This window comes from Cebus imitator, unplaced genomic scaffold (assembly GCF_001604975.1).
Source record: "Cebus imitator isolate Cc_AM_T3 unplaced genomic scaffold, Cebus_imitator-1.0 Scaffold28, whole genome shotgun sequence".
NCBI classification, from domain to species: domain Eukaryota; kingdom Metazoa; phylum Chordata; class Mammalia; order Primates; family Cebidae; genus Cebus; species Cebus imitator.
The window spans coordinates 5,576,513-5,598,818 of NW_016107343.1; the positions used below are offsets into that span (position 1 = coordinate 5,576,513).

Genomic DNA, 22,306 nt, shown 5'->3' on the forward strand with positions numbered 1-22,306 from the left:
TAATAAAAATTCAAAAACTCAGTGAAAAACAAAAGCACTCCTCAACTCCACCCCAACACTCTGCTCACCTCCCTGCATTTGATGAATCCGTAACAGGAGTTGAGCTTCTCTAGTTCAGAGCCACAGAGCAAACAGCCATCAAGGGCTTTTAAAGCTGCCTTTTAAAACAAGTTCTTTGGGTCGACCAGAGGCCACAGATCCATCAGTGGAAAATGCATCCTGTTCCCTCCATTTGCATTGTATATGCCCATCAAATAAACAATTAAGCATCAATTCTTGTTAAATCGCCTAACTTGACATGATTACACCCCCCCACCCAACAATATTCCAGAGAGGAGCCGGTGAGAAGACTGGACTCAGGCCCTGGCAAAAGAAAAGAGAGAGCAGAGGGTGGTGAAATTCCAGCAGTCCGGGGCTCAAGGCGCCTGCAGACACTGCTGAATTCCCCAAGCTGCCAGGAAGGCAGCCGGACAGCCTCAGAGCAGCACAGGACACCTCCGCCCAGTATATCACTGCTGCCCATGCCTCCCAGGGTGGCCTTTCCTGCTCCTGTCAAGTGCCTTCAGTAGCCCAATGGCTGGAATGCTGCCCCTTCATCCCTCAATCATGGAAGAAGGGCATTCCCCGGAGGCTGAGTCGTCAGGTCCCCTGGACTCAACCAGCCGAGAACCAACCCAGCCTGGCTATACAGGGTGTGAAGGGAGAGGCAAAACTCTCTTGTCATATAGCAGGGGACTTGTTTTAACCGGCAGGCACCTTTCTCTTTAACATGAAGTTCCTTCTAGGGAAGAGAAACTTGGACAGAGGAAGAAAAAAGAGAGAGAGAAAATAACTGACTGAAAAGAAGTAAGGCCTCTTCCTTAGAAACAGAAACAGCATTCACAAATCACAAACCCAGGCCTGATTTCTGGAAGTCTCCCTGGAAAGACCCCAAACTGGACCACAGGCGGAGGCGTGGTAGAGAGACCTTGGCCTCTGGTCTCTCAGTGTGGGCCTGGCTTTGTCCCCCAGCTGCGTGGGGGTCGTGCCAACAACATCCCCTCCTCCTTGGTCCTCTCTGCCCACATCAGATGTTCCGAGCTGCAGCAGCCCAACTCCCATAGTCCTGCCCCCCTTTCCAGGACTTGCTGTCACCTCGCTGTCACTGACAACCGTGACACTGGGGCATTCCAGCTATCACGCATGGACTTCTCACAACAGCCCTCAGAAGTAGGCACACAGAACAGTACTGTGAGGCCAGCTCAGGCACAAGCCAATGCTGAGTCTGCCCGGAGTGAGTCAGAGAGTGGGATTCAGGCCTTCTGCCAGCCAGCACAGGGGCTGCAGCCCCTCCTCCCCACCAGGACATCTCAGTCTGGCTCCAGAGAGTCTGAATAGTGAGTGGCATTGCACAGAAGTCACAGGCTGGGGCCCCAGCAGGCTGCACAGGCCTGATCGAGTCAGGCCAGGATGGGATCACCTCCCCCACACACCTGCTGACAAAGGCCCATTCAAGACAGGGCAGACAGCAGTTCCAGCAGCAGACACAGAAACCCAGAGCAGCTACCAGGGCCAGGAACCCAGAATCCAGGCCCACGCCACGCTGCCCACAGCCAGGCCACAGTACCAGGAAGCCCCCTTTGCTCTCTCTGCCTACCTCTTTAGAAGGACAGTTCTGGCCTGCATGTTTCAGCCTACAGGGAACTTTGCCCAATTTCATATAGTCTTCCTTAGGGGTGGAAGTGGCGTAGGGATGAACCCTGACCCATGGGCCTGGATACCCAGAAATGTGCCCTACCTTTGGAAGAAGGGGCTGTTGACCCGACTCCATCTCTATTTCAGGAAACACGTTCTCCCCTCCCTTCCCCCAATGCATCCTCATCCTCACAGAGCCAAGGCCCACACCCCTTCCCACGTAGGGCTGTCACCAATGTGTGTCCCCATGACACTATAGCTCCCTGGGAGCACAGGCATACCCCGGCCATCTCTGGATCCCCAGCACTAAGCACAGCAGAAGCTCAATAAATGTTGATGTGTGAATGAAACGGCACTTCAGCATCATTACCCCAGATGGGTAAAATGGAGTGGGCTGAGAGGCTGGAGGTTCAGAGGCCACCGCCATGGTCTGAGACACTGCAGCCCTTCAGGCAAGGTGAGAAGGTGCATGGGAACGTGTGAGCCCCGGCCTCCCTGAATGGATTACATCAAATCCATTCTAAGCTCAGAACAACCTAAGGATCTGCAGGAAATTTTTCAGGCATTTAAAACTTTCTAGGTATCCTCCATCCTCCACTGCCTCCTTTCTGCTTTCTGGGTTTCTGTCAAATCCCAGCTACCAAAATGCTGAGAGGAATCAGCCTCTCTCCTTTGACTTCAGCTTTTAAGTGTCTCTCAGTCAGACCTCAGATGGGGTCAAATTCTTAGTTTCTAGGCTCGACCAAAGCAACTGGGCAGACTGAGACAACGCACGGTAATAAAGGGATGTGCATCTTGGGAGTGTGGGGTGTGCACTGGCGTATGGGAGACCGGTGGGAAGGGCAACCGGGTGTCCTGGTGGTAAGGACTCTTCCCCAGGGGTGTCACAGCACACGTGGTGCTCACTGGGCTTTCTCCACGCGTCTGACACTGTGCCAGGCACTATGGGGAGAACAGACCTGCCATTGGGAGGGGAGGGTGCAGTGGTGGGGAGGTGTGTCCATCCGCAGCTAAAATGCAGGGGTGTGCTCTCAAGGAACAACCCACAGGCCATTCATCGTACAGGAGAAGTATGTTTATTGGGGATTTTAATGCCTGTTGATTGGGAATATGGAAGAATTACTTGAAAGAATGAACACTTGGGAGGGGCCTTGAAGGATGACATAACAATAATAATGTGTCATTACTATCATTATTACAGCAGCCGATATCTACTGAGCGTTTACTCCATGCTGGGCCCTTTACACAGCTCAGCTTGTTCAGTCCTCACACTCATTTGACAGGTAAGGAAAATGAGGCTTAGAAAAGTGAAAACATCTAGGAAGCATCAGAATCCAGGTTAGATTCCAAGTTTGTGTGCCTACAAAGACTGACACCATCTACGTGGCACATTCCAGCAAGGCCTAAGCTCAGGCAGAGGGTGGGACAGTACCAGGCTTTGGATGACCATCTGGAGAAGGTGCCTGCAGAGGTAGCTGCAGGCAGGTCACACTGAGCCTGGAGTGCCCACGCCAGGTACCTGTGCTTATGAATAGGCACTGTTGGCTGGGCACGGTGGCTCATGCCTGTAATCCCAGCACTTTGGGAGGCTGAGACGTGCAGATGATCTGAGGTCAGGAGTTCAAGACCAGCCTGACCAACATGGAGAAACCCTGTCCCTACTAAAAATATAAAATAAGCTGGGAGCAGTGGCACATGCCTATAATCCCAGCTACTCGGAGGGCTGAGGCAGGAGAATTGCTTGAACCTGGGAGGCGGAGGTGGCGGTGAGCCAAGATGGGGCCATTGCACTGCAGCCTGGGTAACAAGAGCGAAACCCCATTTCAAAAAAAAAAAAAATAGGCACTGTCAAGCCTGGAGAGGTATTTGAGCAGAGGAGTGGCAAAACTGAGCCTACGCTACAGCACCAGTGGGTAAAATGCAGTGGGCTGAAAGGGTGGAGATTCAGAGGTCTTCACCATGGTCTGAGAGACTGCAGCTCCTCAGGTAAGGTGAGAGGGCGCGTGGGAACGTGTGAGCCCCGGCCACCCTGTTGGGTGTGGAAGATTATGTATGTGTGTGGAAGGGAAGGTGTGTGCGAGTGTGAGTGCACATGTGATTGCATGGAGAGGCTCTTCCTATAGAGGACGAAGGTCGCAGAGCCCCCTAGTAGGAGGTGGACGTGAGGTGGGCAGTGGGGGAGGGGAAGGAACAGGACAAGCCCATTGATGTGCCTGAACGGGAGGGCTCCAGCGAAGGAGCAACCTCAGAAGCCCACAGGGCCTGCCTGCCCTTTGGGGGAACATTTATTAAAAGGGTGAAAGGGGGAGTTTGAAGTCTTGGCCTCTGGTCTCTCAACCGGGGCCCGGCTAGGTCCTCCAACTACGTGGGGGTCACTGTCATTCCAACTACATCCCTTCATCCTTGGCCCTCTCTGCCCACATCAGATATTCTGAGCTGGGGCAGCCCCACTCCCATGGCCCCAGTCCCCTTCCCAGGCTGCGTGCTCCCTCCCACATCTTTGTAACAAACATGTTCCTGTGCAGCCTCCAAGCTGGCTTCATCCCCTCCCAGGTCAGGGCCTCTCCCTCCTCCACTATTCTGGGGCAGAGACGATGCTGCCAAATTGGTTTCATGCTTTTGTTTCGGCCAGAGATGCCCTGCCTCTCATCAGGGACTGCGTCAGGGCACTGTGTTCCCGACCAGCCCCTCTTGTTGCAACTCTCCAGCTGGCCAGGGGTTATCCCTGCAGAAGAGTTCATGGACCTCCAAAATGATGGCCCTGGGTCTCATCCTCCCCAGAGGGCAACTCTTTAAAGACGCCACCCAGTGTGCAGCCTGGTAGAAAAGACCAGGTAGATCACAGCATCCAGGAGGAGCCGGCTCCTTCGGCCCTAAAGAAAATAGCTTGGTTTCAACTTCTTGGGCACCTTCTGCCACACTGGGTAAAAGGAGGCTTTCTCCAGGGTAACCAGAGTCCAGCCCCTTCCTGCTCAGCTCAGCTGCAGCCCTGTATTGTGAAATAATGAGCAGTATTTGGTATCTGGAGAGAAAAGGGATCTCTTTCAAGATTTTATAATCCACACAAATTTAGAGGAAGACATGCCTTGGAAATCATGAATCTAAGCCCCACTATTAACGGATGTGAAAACAGAGGTCTAAAATCTGCAAGGCTTTCAGTTGCAGAAGAGCAGTCTAAGCCACTTCTGGATTTCACCAGAAGCCCAGTTTGCCTCCAAAGGGATATTTGCACAGTGAATGCATTTGCCTTTGGGTAGCATGGCAGCTCAGGGGCAGAGCTGGGACTAGAACCTGGCCTTTCTACTCCAGGCTCCCTGCCTCCTTGAGGCTGTGCCTTTTGTGAGTGGTTTGCTCCCTCCAGGGTGCTCAGAAGGTGATTTGTTTGAAGGCGAGTCTTGGGGGCTGCCTGGCACAGTCTGCCATCTAGACGGCAGCCGACTAAGTCCAACAGGGCTGGGAAGAAGAGAGGAGGTGCTCTTATTTAGGGGAAGCCTCGGTGGGCTGACTCCCCTGAGGCTGTCAGGGAGTTTCCGGGGTCTAGTAAATTGCTCCTTCTCCCCCTCCCTCCTTGCCACACCTTCCAGCCTTGCCTTCCAAGAAAACATTGTAAAGCAGGCTCCCCAGTTGTCCCCACCCACTAGGGGACCCTCACTTTGGAAGGGCATCCCAGTCACCAGCTGACCAAAGGCTCTCCCTCCAAAGGCTTCCATCCACCCACTATCTCTGATGGTGACTGAGAAAAGAAGGCAAGAGATGCAGGACGGGCAGTGTGACGGCCAAAATCCTGGCCAAGGAGTCAAAAGGCCTCAGCTGCTACTGAGGCCTCAGCTGACTGCTGAGCCTCAGTTTCCCTACTATGTCTCGAATGGGTGCTCCCTCAAGGCCTTTTTCAGCTCTGAGAAACCTAGGATTCCAATGTCAGGGACTGTGTCTCCCTCCTCACCTTCACATCCCCAGCAATTAATACACAGTAGACACTTAAAACAGTTCCTTGAATGATTGAATGAAATGGGTCCTCAGGTCAGTCCAAAGATTCAGTGGAAGCCAGGAAAGAAATTCTTCCCCCAGGTGCCTACCGTCCGAGAACTATAGAAGCCACAGGTCTTGGGAGAACCCTGGCAAGCCTGGAGCCCTTTACACACCTGCTTCCTCTTCTAGATGCACAGATCTGGTTAGAGGAGCCAAGCAAAAAGCAGGAAAATGTGTTGGGTGAGAGGCTGGCCTGACCCCCAGGCAACGGCGGGTAGCCCTAACTTTCCGGCCCCTCTCCTTCCCTCTCTTCGTTTCCTTCTCCTTCCTGCCCCTCTGGCCTGCCCTCCACGGCTTTCCTGGAACAGAAACCACTTTTCCTTTTCTCCTTTGTGGGGGCTCAGAGCCTTCCATGGTCCCAGAGTCCGCCTTGATACTCTGCTGGTGAGGATGACTCCCAGAGCCTTGGGCTTTCTCTGGGTCAGGGCAGAGAGCAGCAGCAGTGGAGAGATTGAAATTCTAGTCCGTGCCCAGCCTCTGCAGCGCAGCACCTGAGAAAGGCTCTTGTTAACGCCTGGAGCTCAGGACCAGGGCTTTTAGGAGGAGGGAAAAGGGCTGTGCCCACCCTTTATCCAGGCAGGGTTTAGGGAGGGGGTCCCCTTCTGAGGGAATCTGGCAGTGCTTTTTTCTCCACCTTCTTCTGCAGGGTTCCCAGGAAGATGTTAGGGTTTTCCTTGTGGGCTTCCTGAGCCTCCACATCTTCCCCTCTACACCCCTAGGGAGGTGCTGGATGAGGAAGGAAACTGCCCTCTCTCTCCCCTGCCTCAGCCCAGCCTAAGACTTACACTGTGTGTCTGTGTGTGTGTGCATGCATAGTGCGAGTGTAGGGTGTCAGTGTAGCATTGTAGGTGGTGTGTGGTGGTGTGGTATATATGTGGTGTGTTTGATGTGTATGTGTGTATATGTGGTATCATGTATGTGTGGTGTGTGACGGTGTGTTGATTGAGTAGTGTGGTATGTGTCTATATGTGTCTATGGCGTGGTGATGTGCAGTGTGTGTGAAGGGGGTGGTGTGAGTAAGGGGCCACTGCAATTGGGTGTAGGAGCCACATATCTAGGTTTCCTAGCCAGGGATAACCAGTATCTAGGCAACCATGTTGGGGGGAGGGGAGGAGATATGGAGGTGAGGAATGGGCAGGAAAAAAAAGGGAGGCTGAGAAATGGAGGGGTTTCCATGGCAACGACCAGGCAGGTCACGTGCAAAAGGCTAAGCTGCGGACACAGACATATACATCCGTAATATGAGGACGGCTGGATCCCCAGAGGGGGCTCCTTCTAGGGAGGGCCTGGGATGCCCACTGATCCATCTTCAAAGCTGGAAATCCCAGCCCAGCCAGAGAGCACGAAGCCACGGAGACAAAGGAAGTGAAAGCAGAGGCCACACTGATGGGGAAGAAGCCCCAGTAGCGACGGCGCCCCGAGCGTGCAGGCTTGCAGCAGGGGACGGGGCAAGTCCATGTTTCCAGCGAGGCTGCTCCCAGCTCCTACCCTCGGGTGCCTCCTCTACCAGCCACCACTTGCAAGAGCCAGAAGCCAGAGCTGGAAGCCCCAGGCTGCACACCCAACTCTCCACGGAAGTCTGGGAGACACAATAGAGGAAGCTCTGCCAGGGCCAGCTCTGCTGGGGAAAGGGGGCAATGAGGGACCCCCAAGGCCTCCAGGAAAGGAAACAGGATTGGATGGATAGACTAGAAGGAGGGGGAAAATGATGCACTCTCCAGAATCCCCGAGCGCTAGAATCCTTCTTTCCCTGCGCCCCCATCCTGTGCCCACTGCCCAGCCCCACCTTCCCGAAGCACCAAACCAGCAAGTTCCATTTTGCGTCGCTCATGTGTCCACACTCACATCCAGCCACACGCCCTCGTCCGCAATTCCCCACGCCCCACCAAGTGTCCACAGCTTCCAAGTAACAAAGGGAAAACCCACGGATAAAGGGTGGGCGCAGCCTTTTCCCCTTCTCCCGAAAACCCTGGCCCCAAGCTCAAGGCAGCAGTGAGAGCAATTCCCAGCCACCAGCGTCACCCCCAGCGCCAGAGCCTGCCTCCCCCAGAAGCTCCTCTCTCTTCCGACGCCGATCTCCTTGTTTACATCCCCAGCCCGGTTTCCCGCTGCCCGCGGAGGACCGCACACACCCACCGAACAAACAAAACCCGGCGCTCCCGAGATCCGTCCCCACCGAGCCTCGCCCCTCCTCGGAAAGAGGAGCCAACTTTGCCCACCTCCCCAGCCGCCTACCTGCACAGCCGGTCCCCTCCGAGACTCCCAAGAGGACCCGCCGAGTCCCGAGGAGCCTGGGAGTGGCGGGGTTGGGGGCAGGGCGGTGGGTGAGGCTCGAGCTGCTTTCCCGCCTCCCCTCCTCCTAGGAGTCGGGCGGGCTGGGAGGCGCGTCCTGCGGGGGCGGGGGCTCGCTCGGGGCTGGGCGCGGGGACCCCCGGCTCGTGCCGCCGTCCGCTGGCTTCTGGGTAGCGGCGGCGCGCAGACCCCCTCTCCTCCTCTCCCTGCCGGTCCTCCCGCTCCGTGCTCGCGCGCGTCCTCTGCTCCCTTCTCTTCTCGCGGGGGAGCGAAGAGATTTTTCCAAAGGGCAGTCAGGCTCCGAGAAGCAACAGGAGACGGCCGCCGAGGGGGCGTGCTAGCGCCGGAGCGGATTTGCCATCAGCTGTTGCTTTCTGGTTTCCCTCCGGTTAGGGTGGGAAGGGAGCAGGGCAGACGCAATGACAGAGCTGGTGTCTCTTGCAATAGTAAACTCCGAGGAACGGAAAAATAAGAGAAAATAACCCAGCACCAGTCGCAGCAGCCCACGTTAATTGGGAGCCTTGGTAATTAAGGGGAATATGAACCAAAAGCATGAATGGCTGTGTCGTGGGCGCAGGAGCCAGCTCCAGTTGTAGTTGTCATTTCCAGCTAGAGCCAGGTGGGGAGCTGGGGGACGGCCCTCACCTGAACCATATGTAGATCTGCTGCCAGGAACCCTCTTTTCAAGCCCCTTCCACCTCTGGCCCTGCCAGGCAGTACCACCCTCTCCTCAGTCCAGTCCCCACGAGTCAAAATTCAAGATGACGAATTTTGAATGTGAAGATGTAAATCCTAGCTCGGCAACCCTGCCTGTGAGCCGACGTGGAGCACATCTCTGCTGTCCGCTTCTGAGTCTGCTTCCTCCCGTAGGAAAATGGTGATTAGAAGACTGACCCCATGGGAGTCATAGTGAATGCTCAAGAAATTGGCTCTTACTATTAGGGGCCAGAGCTTGTAGGAAGCGACAGGGGCCAGGCACTGGTAGAAACCAAAGAAACAAAGTGTCAGTAGCCAGGAGCCATGCTGAGATGGAGGCTGTCCAGCCTCAGTCAAGGTGTGTGTATGGCCAGGCTGCGTGGAGAGAGTGGCTACTGAGAAAGGCTGTCGCTGTCCAAGCCTGGGCAGGGCCATGGAGACTGCCTTACAAACCCCAAGCTGGGCACGATGGGTACTGCTAGGAAGAAACCTGGCCCTGCCTCTGCTACCCCCAGTTCTACACCTGTTTTCTTGTTTGTGAAATTAGGGAGATGGACTAGATGATCCTGACGTCTCTTCCAGCTCTGCCCTAGATGATTGAATCACTTAAAATGGTCAGGTCTCAAAAGGCAGGAAATATACATGAACTCAAGAAGGATTTGGAACCAGTAGAGGAACCATAAATAGCTACTGAGGAAGAGTAGCCAAAGAGCCTCCTCTCACAGCTCAGACCCCTTAATCATGGGACTTGGCTGAATGGACACCACTCTGGCCCAGTCCTGAAGTCCCTGGGATTTCTCTGAATGCTAAAACTCCTTCTCCAAAGCCAGACTCAAATCTTGCCTGTCTATGTGCCTAACCCTTCCGCTCCTGTCTTTTCCTCTATAAACGGAGGACTGCATTACTATCGCCCTTTCCTTTCCATGTGTTCTAGGTGGCAGATTGAAAACCACACCCCTTTCTAGGCCCATGTCCTCGGGCAGGGACATTCATCCCTCCAAATGCCCTTGAATCCTGCCTTTTGGCCACCTCTCCGTGTTGCTTTTTAGAGCACCTACTGGTGATGACACGTCAAGCCCAAGCTTTGCAAGCCTGTTTGGGAAAGGATAGTTCAGAACTCCAAAGCCAAGCCACCTTTTGGTTCAGCCCCATTTCCAACCAGAGAGTTCCAAAGTGTTCGGCCCAGTGACTCCCCAGGTCCCTCTCCCTAATGCTGACCAGCCCAGGCTGCAGAGGGATACCAAGAGCTAAATTTGCAAGAGGAACGGCCATGGCTTGGCTCTCAAATAGTGCGTCTTCACGTTCCATCCAGGGGTACTGCTGGAAGAATTTGGGGTGTTACAGCTACAAAGCAGCACACAAGCTTGTTCTAGGGTGAGTCACATCTCCCTTCTAGCAGGAAAAGAAACACATCTACCCCCTGTGAAAAATGTGGGCATTCGTAAAAAGAGGTCACCAGCTGCTCCATTCTTTCAACCATTTATGGGCAGGAAGAGCTACTCTTCACTGAGACCTGGGCCAAGATCTGTGGAGGGGAAAGTTGTGGTCACTGGGTAAGATATAGATTCAGCAGATGTTCCCATGAATAAACGTGTAATTCAAACACAGTTCAGAGCCCTGAAGAGATAGCACTTGAGAAAGGTCAGGAGATGTTCAGAAGATGAGGTAAAGGAGCCAAGAATTGGGGTGTCAGGGTGGGAAAGTGATTCTGCGTCTGGAACAGAAGCAGTGTGTGCAGAGGCTCTGGGGCAGGAAGGGCATGGTGTGAAAGGCGCCAGGGCGGGACTGGCCCAACAATTCCTGGTGATTCCGGCTTTTATCCTCAGGGCAACAGGAAGCCGCTGATGGGCATCAAGGAAACTGTTCTGAGCAAGAATTGGTGAGAGGCCGGCTTGGGATGTTCCTGGCAGACTCTGCAAGTCAGGGTTCAGGGGGCTGCGCGGGGGCAGCGCTAACATGAAGCTGAGAAATGAGCCTGATCCCTACTAAAGAACCCTGCTTCTTTATAAGCCCAAGGCGCAAAGAGAGCTGGGGCAGGGCTGCGCATCCATGGAGAAAGTTGGATAAGAAAGGATGGAAACCATTCCTGAAACGCTCCCCACCCCCTGGAACTGGAACCATGGGAAAACCTGGAGCTGGAGAGGACAGTGTAACTGCTGGGAGCGTAAGGGGCTGCTCTATGCTTTGAAGCTTGTTCTGAGCTCAGTAACTCACAGCTGTGCAGCTAGACTTCCATCCGGATAGCACTTGCCCCAGTTCCCTTATATTGCAGCAAAATAGCCCTTTTGCATGTCAGTGTCCTGGTCACACAGCCGCAGACAGGTCATAGAGTGACCTCCTGTGTCCTGGTCACACAGGACAGGGAGGGCCCAAAGGGGAAATTAAAGGGGAGAGACCAGGAGTCTTAGAAGAGACGCTCTCCCCTCCTAGCAGGTATCCCTTCTAGATAGACACAGAAGGCAGTTGAGGTGCCACTTCATCCTGGGGTGAGGCTGCAGCAGGGAGCCGATCTTGCCCACTGACTCCTGCTTTGTGTCCATGGATACCCGCTTAGCTTTGCACAGGTATGAATGTGTGTCCTCTCCACTCAGCCAAATGCCAAGCTCCCAACCCCTAGGACAGAACTGTTTCCTAGCTCCTTGGCTGAAACAGCTCTGCTCACTTCCAAACCACTCCTTGATCCTGGGTGTCCCTTCCTGTCTCCCCAACCTTTCATTGTCAGACTCCTCCAGCTTCTCCCTCAAGCAGCTGTGTTGAGCCCTTGGACACTTCATGTAATTTCTGGACAATCTAAATCTACAACCAGAGTTTTACCACCCACTTAGGCTTGATGAGTCCACAATCTCCCGTCCAGTCTTCTCCCCAGGAGACCCAGGCAAGTAATCCCAGGGAGTCAGCACCATCTACTCCCAATCCATCCTCCAAATCCACTCCCTATCCATCTTCCCAATCCATCATCCCAATCCACACCCTATCCATCCTCCCAATCCACTCCCTATCCATCTTCCCAATCCATCCTCCCAATCCATCCTCCCAATCCACTCCCAGTCCATCCTCCCAATCCATCCTCCCAATCCATCCTCCCAATCCACTCCCAATCCATCCTCCCAATCCACTCCCAATCCACTCCCAATCCATCCTCCCAACCCACTCCCTATCCATCATCCCAATCCACTGCCTATCCATCCCCCCATGCCTTGAAGCCACTCCCTCTTATGTCTTCCTTGAATTCATGAATGGCACTGCCTCCAACCCAGTTACTTTGCAAAACACATGTCATGCTCTGGCCTCTCCCCCAGTGCCTCCTTTCCTGCCCAACATTCCTGTTCTAGGTCAGGCCTCTGGCACCAGACTCCCATTGATGACTCTGCCATGGTCCCCTACCTCTAGGTAGAGTTATCTTCCACAATACAAATGTGATTCAAAACGTCATTGGCTCCCTGTTTTCTACAAGTCAAAGTCCAAATTCTTAACATGACATTCAGTCTTTACCACCTGACACCCACCTGCCTCTCCTGCTTCATCTCCTGACCCACTCCATGCCCTATTTCCCCCTGTCACTTTGTCACCCCAATCCTTGTAAATGCCATGTCCCAAACCAAAAGAGCAATGCATGGTTATCCATATATGCTGCCTGCTCCCTACCCCCAAACATTTGTTTACATAGTTTTCTTTGCTTGAAACATGCTCTGCCTCTTTTCTCTACTTACAAGAATTCTACCTATCCTGCAGAGCTAAATTCAAATATTACCTTATTAAAATGAAAGCTGTCTTATCCATGTTGTAACTAACAGCATTGTGTCTTTTCATTTATAATTGTACTTATCAGAGCTTGAATTTTGCTGTTTAATTGCATGTGTCTGCTGCCCAAATAGAATGGGAACTCCTTAAGGTCAGACCTGATATCTAACTCCACTTACAGACCCCACTAACATGCATAGTGACCCACTTATAACTTGGTGAATTTAAGTGAATTGTAGTTGTTGACTTGAAGGACTCTGCATGGTCTTGCGCCAACCATCTTCTCCACATTCATTCTGATCTCCAGCCAGCAACCTCCCATATTAATCAGAGGTCTTAGCCATAAGTCTTTGGAGAGTCTTCAGAACTGGTTCCCTGAGCACTGATACCCTGGGCCAAGAACACACCTGTGAAATTCACTAGCTTTGCTTTCCCTTGCCAAGATGAAGGGAAGAAGCAGTTGGTGCTATTGAAGCCACAGGCAGAGGAGAGATGAATAGTGAGCCTCACAGGACTCTGATCATTTCTAGATGAAAGACTTCTTCTAAATGGTGAGTACTGGGGACCTCCCAGGCCAGCCTGCTTCCAGAGGAAGAGCAGGTAACACTCACAGTGACCTGGAGAATGAAAAGCAGGTCTTCTCTGACTGCGCACAGAGCTGTCAGGAGAGGGTGGCAGATGCTGCTTGGTCCCTAGTCAGCTTTAATTATCTTCTTTTTCTTTTCTATCAGAACATTTTTCTAGCTGAGCAGCAATGTGTTCAGTGTAAACTCCTCACTTTCCCAGACACTTTCGCAACTACAGGTGTCCATATGACCCAGTTGTGGCCAAGGAGATTGGAACAGAATTCCTCCAAGAAAAACACAGGGGTATGTTCCTTTTCCCCTCCTTGCCTTGTTCTTTCCTGTCTTCCTCCTCATCATTCTTCTTCTTTGTCAGAAACATGGATGTGATGCCTGGAGGTGAAGCAGCCATTTTGCAACCATGAAGAAAATAATATTTGAATAAGGATGGCAGGACAAGAAGATGAAAGAGCCATCAACAACATCCAAATGGCTTCACCCCAGATTTCTTGTTATGTGAGCAAATTCAACTCCTATTACATAAAGCGACTGTAGCTGGTTCTCTGTTCCATACAGCCAATACAAGCCTAACTGATGTATGTGGGTTGGAACAGCTGGGGAGGACAGGCTTTCATCATGAGAAAGCAGAAATTCAGCACAAGTCCTTCTCCCCTAATAGATCTTGACCCACCACTTGCAGCCCAGTAGCACACACATGCCAGCACATCAGAAGCATAAACACCAGCATCTCTCTTTGGAGCATGGGTCCTGCACTGTCCGTTTCCTTACGTAGATACCTTTATATCAGGATCTTGATTTTTGGGAAAGGGAGAAAGCAAAGGCAGTCAGAGTGAGGGAAGTCTGAAATAAAATTTCACTCTGTCTTCCTGCAGGAAAACCATAACATATGTAAGGAAAAAGTATTATTCAAGGCATGCCAAGACATGAATGAGATTTGTTTCTAAGTGAAAAATCCACCCCGATCCAATTAGTCTAGAGAACCAATTGCTGCCTGATTAACTTAAACTTGTCGTGTAAGTGTGAAATGTCACCTCGAGGTGCTGATCTCTAATTATGAACATACATCTTCCAGAAGCTGTTGGTGATCCAAATCAGAACACATGACCACTCCTCCCCCAAGCCCCTCCTCTCTGCAAATATGCACCCATTTGTCTTTTCCCCCTGAATGCAAATGGGAGAAAAACGGAGCAATGTTGCCCTTTGGAGATAATGACATTGGAAATTCAAGACATAATGACTCCCTAGACAAGACCAGAATAGCTTCGTATTTCTGCTTTCCTGGTGCACAGAGAAGCTGACAGCCTGTTAGCATAAGCAGGCGCCCGAACCCCCGCCCCTCCCTGAGTGCTTGGAGCCAGCGTTCGTGGGGAGAGGCACCTGTTTATCATCATATACTTTCTTCCAGCCCACTGGCTCCAGGCTCAGAACAGAGGCTGTAGCTGAGTTTTGAGCAAGGAAGAATTGTAGGACCCAGTGGGCCCCTCCATTCAATCTGGAGAACAGCTTTGCAACTAGACAATAACCCACTAGCCCAGTCATGTTTCCTGGGCAAATAAGACTAATTTGAATCCACTTGTTCTCTTTGGCATCTCCCGCTCCCACCCCCACCCCAAAGCCTGAGCTGGAGTTTAGGAAAACAATAAAAATGATTTGGAGGCTTGTAGATCATTGAACTTGTTTGTAAGGAAGTCACATGAAGCCTGCAGTCTAACTGCCAGGGGGGTAGAAAGAACTTTTCCTGTCAGGCAAATTCAGTGACTGCAGACAAACTTGCATTTCTTCCAAGGAAGGTGTAGCAGTGGCCAGAGGCCTGGCATCCCAGGGCTGTTCCTTGCCTGTCATGCGGAAGCAGCTCATCTCTGATGATACTGGTTGCCAAGAGGAGTGCTGGGCAGGTCAGCCGACCACTGTGGCCATAGAGGCACTGCCTCTCTTGTCTGTTTCTAATGGACTCCTAGGTCCATTGATTTCTCCACGCTCCCAGCCCTCCTGTAATTTAATGATCTCTTTGATGATACTGTTGGTATAATTGTTCCTCAGACCAGAGGCATGTTTGATGCCCACCATTTAAAACATTATCTCTATTGATTTTTACTTTTCAGACCTTGTAAGGACCTTAGATGTGGCCGGTGGGAGGTGATGTCTATAAAACACTCACTATTCTGGTCACTTATTACTAAACACTTATAGAGCCCTAAAACACACCTTCCACATCTTCCTGGCACATTGTTAAAAAGAGAATGCACAGCTATCTTCTTAAGCTTAGCCTGGAACTTTCTGATTAGGAATCAGGAGAAGGGATGTGGTGACTCAGCCCCAAGAGCTGGCTAAGTTGTTTACTTTTAGATGGCAAGGAACCTGAGGATAGGAAATGTGGGAAGTAAAAAAGTTCTTCAAAGTTTCCTTTTTTGTTAAAGAATAAATCATAAGTGTGCTAATAACTCTTTTTTTTAAGCTGTTAAACATGCCATGCTTATAGGCATGGAGTATATTCTATGTCCTTGTACTTTAACCAAGACTTCTGTGCTGGACCTGCTCACAGCCATGTCCTAGCTCTCAGCCTGTGCCCCTTACCTGTTTAGAAAAGTTTTAAGTTGTTAGCCAATCGGATTTTAGTTTAGATTGTGAGGTCTGGCTCCAGCCCACAGAGATCAGACACAGCAGTAAGGACGACCCCAAATGTATAAGGGATAAATATGTCTGCTTTTCCTTTATTTGTTGTATAGCAAGATGGCTAGTGAGGGTACTCTTCCCACAGTGCAGGAAGTAAAAATTGCTTTGCTGAGAGATCCTTTGTCTCAGTGCTGATTTTTCTTTGCGGTACTGAGCATCTGTTACCAACAGGAAAGGTGTCTGGTGGTTGTTTTTAGCCCTCTCCCTCCCCTACCTCAGTGTCAATATAATGGGCATATGATAAATATTTGTTGAGTGCAAAAGATAGGAATGATATAGACAGAGAAAACCAAGATCATCAATAATTAGTCCCCCATCAGCCTGTGGGGCAGCATGGTGCTTCTCATCATCTGACAGGAAGGAGAATGGGGGAGGTGGGACCAGACTCCCTGGGACGTGGTTCACAGACCTTGAGCACATCAGACTAATGGGGAAAGTGTTTTTACAGTTGTGGTCAATTATATTTACAAAGATGGCCTCAGCAATAGGTCCTTATCCCTTGTGCTCTTCTGCAATGAAGCTTTGCCACTGCTTCCACTGAGAGTGGGGTCTGTTTCCTTTCTCTTTCAATCTGGGCTGGCTCTGTGACTTAGTCTGAGCAACAGAAAGAGGCAGGCCTACCATTGTGTAATTTTTGACCGCACCTTAAGAAATCTGCAGCTTCTGCCTTCACTGTTTGAATGCTGCCTCCTAAGAAGTCAGACTAGTCAGTCTTGGTGGCTCGCACCTGTAATCCTATCACTTTGGGAAGCCATGGCAGGCAGATTGCCTGAGCTCAGAAGTTTGGGACAAGCCTGGGCAACATGGTGAAACCCCATCTCTACTAAAATAGAAAAAAATTAGCTGGCTGTGGCAGTGTGCTCCTTTAGTCCCAGCTACTCGGGTGGCTGAGGCAGGAGAATTGCTTGAACCCAAGAGGCAGAGGTTGCAGTGAGCCAAGATTGTGTCATTGCACTCCAGCCTGGGTGACAGAGTGAGACCCCACCTCCAGAAAAACAAACCAACCAACAAATAAGAAGTCAGACTACCCTACTGAGGAGAGAGACCATGTGGGCAGAGACCTGAAGTATACTGGGACATTCCCTTCCCAGCTCTCAGCTGAAGGCAGCCCCTCCAGATACCTTGACCAGAAACTACACAGCTGGGCCTTGCCTAATTCCCAATCCTTAGAAATGAGCAAATTCACTGGTTGTTTTTTTAAATGCAAAGGCAGGGGGCATTTTGCTGTGCAGCAGCAGATGACTAAAGCAAGGTGATAGGGCCCCACCCGAAGCCCATGATTCTCCAGGGATGGGACCTGGGCATCTGCATTTTAGCAGGCGCTCCCTGGGATCACGAGTTGAGGCTTCCCACTGAATTCTCCCTTGGGCTGCTTCATGCATGACATACAGACAACACGGTGAGTTTTAGTTTTGGAACACGCAGTGAGCTTGAGCCACCGCAGCCTGGGCCAGGGATGTGTGGTAAGAGAGACCAGGCAGCATGAGAAAAGCAGAGCTTGGAAGACGTGGGGCATAAGAGATTTCTGTGTGCAGAGCCCTGAACCAGACACGGAGAGGCGAGTCAAAGGAAGCAGAGCTGTGGACTGTATGAGCTGGATGAGACCTTCGAGAATGTTTTACAAACTGGGAGTCCAGGGCCCAGAGAGGAGAACTGACATGCTCAGAGTCACACAGAGCTTGTCAGTGGCTGAGTTGAGACCAGAGCAAGATCTCCTGAGTAACGTTTCAGTCTTCCTTCCCTTGCCCCATTCATCTCTTGTGATTTCTGCATTCTAGCCAAGAAGTGAGAAAACACAGAATTTCCTAAATGCTCAAAACGTGGTCAGGGCCATCTTCCTGAAGAGCCATCCGTGAAGGAGGAGGAGGAGGGTGTGGGGTCAGGGAAGGCAAGCTGAGGCACAGAGGTAGGAATGACTTGTGTGGGACCTGCAGGCTGGTTACTTGGCAGGTTCAGAAAGTTCTACTGGGAAGGAACAGGGGTTTGAAAGTTTCCATCTGGTCCATTTATCTTATCTGGTTCCTCCACCAGCAGAGTGGGGAGAGGACTGGCTGGTGCCCAAGTGGGAGGGCCTTTAACACAGACATCCTGGGCCCCACTATGCTGAGAAGAAATCTCACCAGGGCCTTGAAAAGGACCAGATCCAGGAACTCAGTCAGTGAGATGGAGGGCTTCTAAACCTGGTGTCAAGATTCTGCTCTCTGCCTTCCCATCCCCTCCAAGTCCAGCCTCTCTCTGTCATTGGAAGAGACCTCACAGACACCACACAAGAGAGTATATTTTTAATTTTCCACTCTCCTAAGAACCTCTGGTCATGGAGCAAGCTGCTTAAATCTTTCCAGCTGCCCTGCTGAGGACTGAACAAGAGAGAAGGGATTTTTCTTGTAGTAGGAGGGGTCAAGGTCAGGTATCAAGAAGAGCTCTCCCTATGGTCAGAGCGGGCAAAATGAGCCAGGTCAGTAAATATATTTCCTTGGCAAATAATTCTTGCTCAACAGAGAGATCAATAATGTTGTCTGCAGTTTCCATGCCAAAGAATGAGATTCTTTTGGAAGGCAGTAGGGTGGTAGCAGAATGAGCACAAATAATCGTTACTTGAATTCCAGGACTTGCCATTTAATTACTATTGGTCTTGTACAAGTTACTTAACTTCTCTGAGCATCAGTTTCCTCATCTCTTAAGACCATGTCAGTGATATTCATCACCTCTTTCACAGGATAATTAGGAAGATTCGTTAAGATAACATAGGTAAAATACCTGCAGTGCCTGGCAGTGGTAATTGCTCAATAACTATTCATCTCTTGACTTTCTTATACTAACTCAGTCCATTTTGACACATCCCAAGATAGAACTTAATTGTTAACAACCTATTATGTACCTACTATATGCCAGGCACAGAGCCAGGCACATTGCACATCTTACCCCTAGACAACGTAGCAGGCTGGGTATATTTACCCCCATTTCACCCATAACCCTCTTCATGATGAACTTCACCTCGTAGCAGGCCATTACAATGTATCATAGTGGATGCAGAGGCGCAAGGCATCAGAAACTGTGGGGCAGAGAATATGCCCACTACTTCAGATCTTTACAGAGCGCCCAGAAACTAAGTGCTCCAGGAGGAAAGAAAGAGCCATTGGCCCCATCCCCATGTCTGTGGGATCCAATTTAACTTATGGAGCTGGTTCAGGGAGTGGAGCAATATGTCCAAATGTAGCTCTCTTGTCAGGAGAGGCCTCAAGAAAGCAATGCAAACACTGCAGCCAACTTTGACTGAGCATTTACTATATGCCTGGCATGGTAATGATCAGTTCACACTTGTCATCTTATTTAATCTGTACAGCAGCCCTGGGCTGCGGATTTTATTGTTATCCCCACTTCAGAGACAAGGAGACTGAGCCTGAAAGAGCTGAAGCAGCTTTCGCAAAGTTGGTAAGTGGCAGAGCCAGGACTGGAATCTGGGTGCAAAGCAGGTACTCGCTTGGGATTTTGTTTGGGGAAGATGTGACTTCGGCTCACAGCTTTCAGGCGTTCTGCACTCCTGGTGCCATCTTCCCTTGAGGAGATCCTGCTCCACAGGGAGCCCCCCATGCCTGGTCCTGTGACATGGGGACTCTCTCCCTCAGTCACCGGCCATCTCTGACCCCTGCCCCATGTGGGACTGAGATCCAAATGCCCACCCCTGGCCTCTCTGTCTCTCTGCACACCCAGAGACATCAGCCAGGAGTGGGCAGAAATGGTTTCCTTTGTCTCAGCAATCTGTTTAGGGGAAGTATGGGACGTTTTCCCACTAAGCCATTTCTCTTGCTCTCCCAGTGTGAACGTCCTGCTTTCTGCACAGTTGAGATTAGATTTCTATGTGTGACAAAAGGAGGGCGGCTTGTGGCTGCTCTACCCAGGCACTGGTAAAAAATGGGGGCTCAGCTGGAGACGTGTCTGGCTGCCATCATTACCATCAACATTTAATATGTGCTAAGTGCCCTAGAATGCCCGTCCCTAGTCTCAAGAGCGCTCTGAGAGGATGAGGTCAAGTGAGATAGAGTGGGCTCTCTGCCGCAAGGATGCCTAGATGCAAATCTCCACCTGCAAGTCAAATATCCCCAAGCCTCGTGCACACAGGTGCGATCAGACAAACACACCCTCCAGGCCAGCGGTTCTCAAATTTGGGCCTGCTTCACAGACCTTGGGAGGCTTGTTAAAACACAGATCGCTGGGCCCAGCCCAAGGGAATGCGTATATCTCTGGTCAGGGGACCATATCTTGATAGCCCACTTGACCAGTACATCTACCAGCAGCACTTAGATGCGCACACATGCACCATTGCGTGTACACGCCCAGACACGCACGATCAGGCACATCTTCAGTACCCGCTGGCCTCACTCTCCTCCTCTCTCTTTGGGCTCCAGCTTCTCCAGGCTTCTTTGCATTTTTTGAGTCATAGGCCTCCTGCCTTGGGAGGAAAAAGAGTTGGGAGAACAACAAACCGAGGTGGAAAGGCAGAAGTGCTCGCGTGTGTGAAATGGCAGCAGATTTGCTTGGCAAGATATTCCCACTGAGGGTGGAAGAAGAGATAAAAATTTTCTCTCTGCTTGGAACACAGTTCCTCCCACTCTTCATCTAGTCAATGTCTTCTTATGCTTCAGAGCTCAGCTCTAATATTCCCTTTTCAAGGAAGCCTTCCTTGATCTCCCCTGCATCATCACCAGACCAGGACAGACCCTCAGTACACACAGTCAGATCTTTACATCATTTTTCTTCATGCACTGATAGCAGTTGTTTACTTTAATAACACATATGTTTGACTCCATCAGAGCTGGAGTCATGTTGAGTTTCTCACAGTTGAATCCCTGACTCTCTGTCTTGTGGTAGATGCTTGAAAATGTTAAATGAATAAATGAACCCTCATGCATGTGGAAAGCTCACATATACACACACGTATCCATAGAAAAACACACTCACATACACTTTTTGGGTCAGCCTTGAGCATTCTCTGAAGCTAAAGTAGACACCATTGGAGGAATAAAAGTTAATTCAGCTCTTCTATAAAACAGTTTAGCATTTGGGATAGAAATGTAAACAATCATATTTATAGGAATTTACCTTTTGGAGATCACTGTTTCAGAATGCACAAAGAAATGTATTGCAGTATTGTTTACATTAATAAAATTAGCTAGTAGAAACTACCCTACTTAGATGTCCACTTATGGATTAAGTAAGCTGATACATCCATACCATGGAATATTCTGAAAACATTAAAAAAGAAAGTACAAGAGTCCCCGCTGATCCAGGAATTCTTTCTTTTTTTTTAGAAACAAAGTCTCACTATGTTGCCTAGACTGGTCTTGAACTCCTAGGCTCAAGTGATCCTTCCACCTCGGCCTCCCAGAGTGCTAGTATTGTAGGCATGAGCCACCGCACCTGGCCTGTGATTTCATTTTTCATGGCTTCAGTTATCTGTGTTCAACCAAGATCTGAAAATACTAAATGAAAAAGTCCAGAAATAAACAATTCCTTAGTTGTAAATGGCACACTGTTCTAAGTAATGTGATGACACCTTGTGCCATCACGCTCTGTCCCTTCTTCACACAGCAAGGAGGGTAAACAAAGTTTAATAAGATACTCTGAGAGAGACCACACTCACATAACTTTTATGTTATGTATATTTTTAAATTGTTCTATTTTATTAGTTATTGTTGTTAATTTCTTACTGTGCCTAATTTATAAATTAAACTTTTTCATGGGTGTATATGTATAGGAAAAAACATAGTGTGTATTTATACATATAGAGAGAGTGTGTGTGTGTGTTTGCATATATCTAGAGGGAGTGTGTGTGTAGATAGGCATATAGATAGATGATAGGTTGATTGATTGGCAGATAGATAGATAGATGATAGAAGTAGAGAGAGATAGGATTTGGTACTAGCCACAGTTTCAGGTATCTGCTGGGGAGCTTGAAACATATTCCCCTCAGATGAAGGAGGACTACTTGTAATATCTAACCTTATGGGCAAGGTGTTCATCTCAAATAGCTGAGAAATGAAATCAAGATACAAAACAACCCGTATAATATGATCCCATTGATATAAAACTGTAGGCGTCTATCTATGGATGTATAGAAAATGTTCCTGAAAGATTTTACTAAAATGCTAACAGTATTTGCCTCTAGATAGAGGGATTGATTGTTTTCTTTTTTGTAATGGTACCTACTTCATAATGTTTGGAGAGATTGAGATAAAGTATGTGACAATGTGATGAGTTTATAGCACAATGCTTAGCATACATAAATGGTACATTTTATATTAATTTCATAATTTTCAGGATTGTTTGGTTGTTTGGTTTTGGTTTAGAGACAGGACCTCTATCGCCGAGATTGGAGGGCAGTGGTTAGATCACAGGTCACTGCAATCTTGAACTCCCGGGCTCAAGAGATCTTCCTGCCTCACCCTTCCAAGTAGCTAGGAGGCATCACCATGCCTGGCTATTTTTTAATTTTTCTGTAGAGATGAGACCTCAATATATTGTCCAGGCTGGTCTCAAACTCCTGACCTAAAGTGATTCTCCTGCCTCGGCCTTCCAAAGTGTTGAGATTACAGGCATGAGCCACTGTGCTCAGCCAC

At 50.0% G+C, this 22,306-nt stretch overlaps 1 protein-coding gene across 5 annotated transcripts in view; it reads right to left on the minus strand.

Annotated features, from left to right (window-relative positions):
- The window catches only part of FXYD6 (FXYD domain containing ion transport regulator 6), a 39,682-nt gene extending 30,901 nt beyond the window's left edge, over positions 1 to 8,781 (minus strand). For 3 of the 5 annotated variants that reach the window (XM_017523387.2, XM_017523381.2, XM_017523383.2), the window contains exon 1: positions 7,939 to 8,520. The gene's annotated coding sequence lies outside the window, so the exon portion shown is untranslated. Of the gene's footprint in view, positions 1 to 7,629; positions 7,717 to 7,938; positions 8,521 to 8,640 lie in introns of those variants that run through there. The other 2 variants (XM_017523384.2, XM_017523385.2) reach the window with 2 other exon arrangements.
- Positions 8,782 to 22,306: the final 13,525 nt, after the last annotated feature.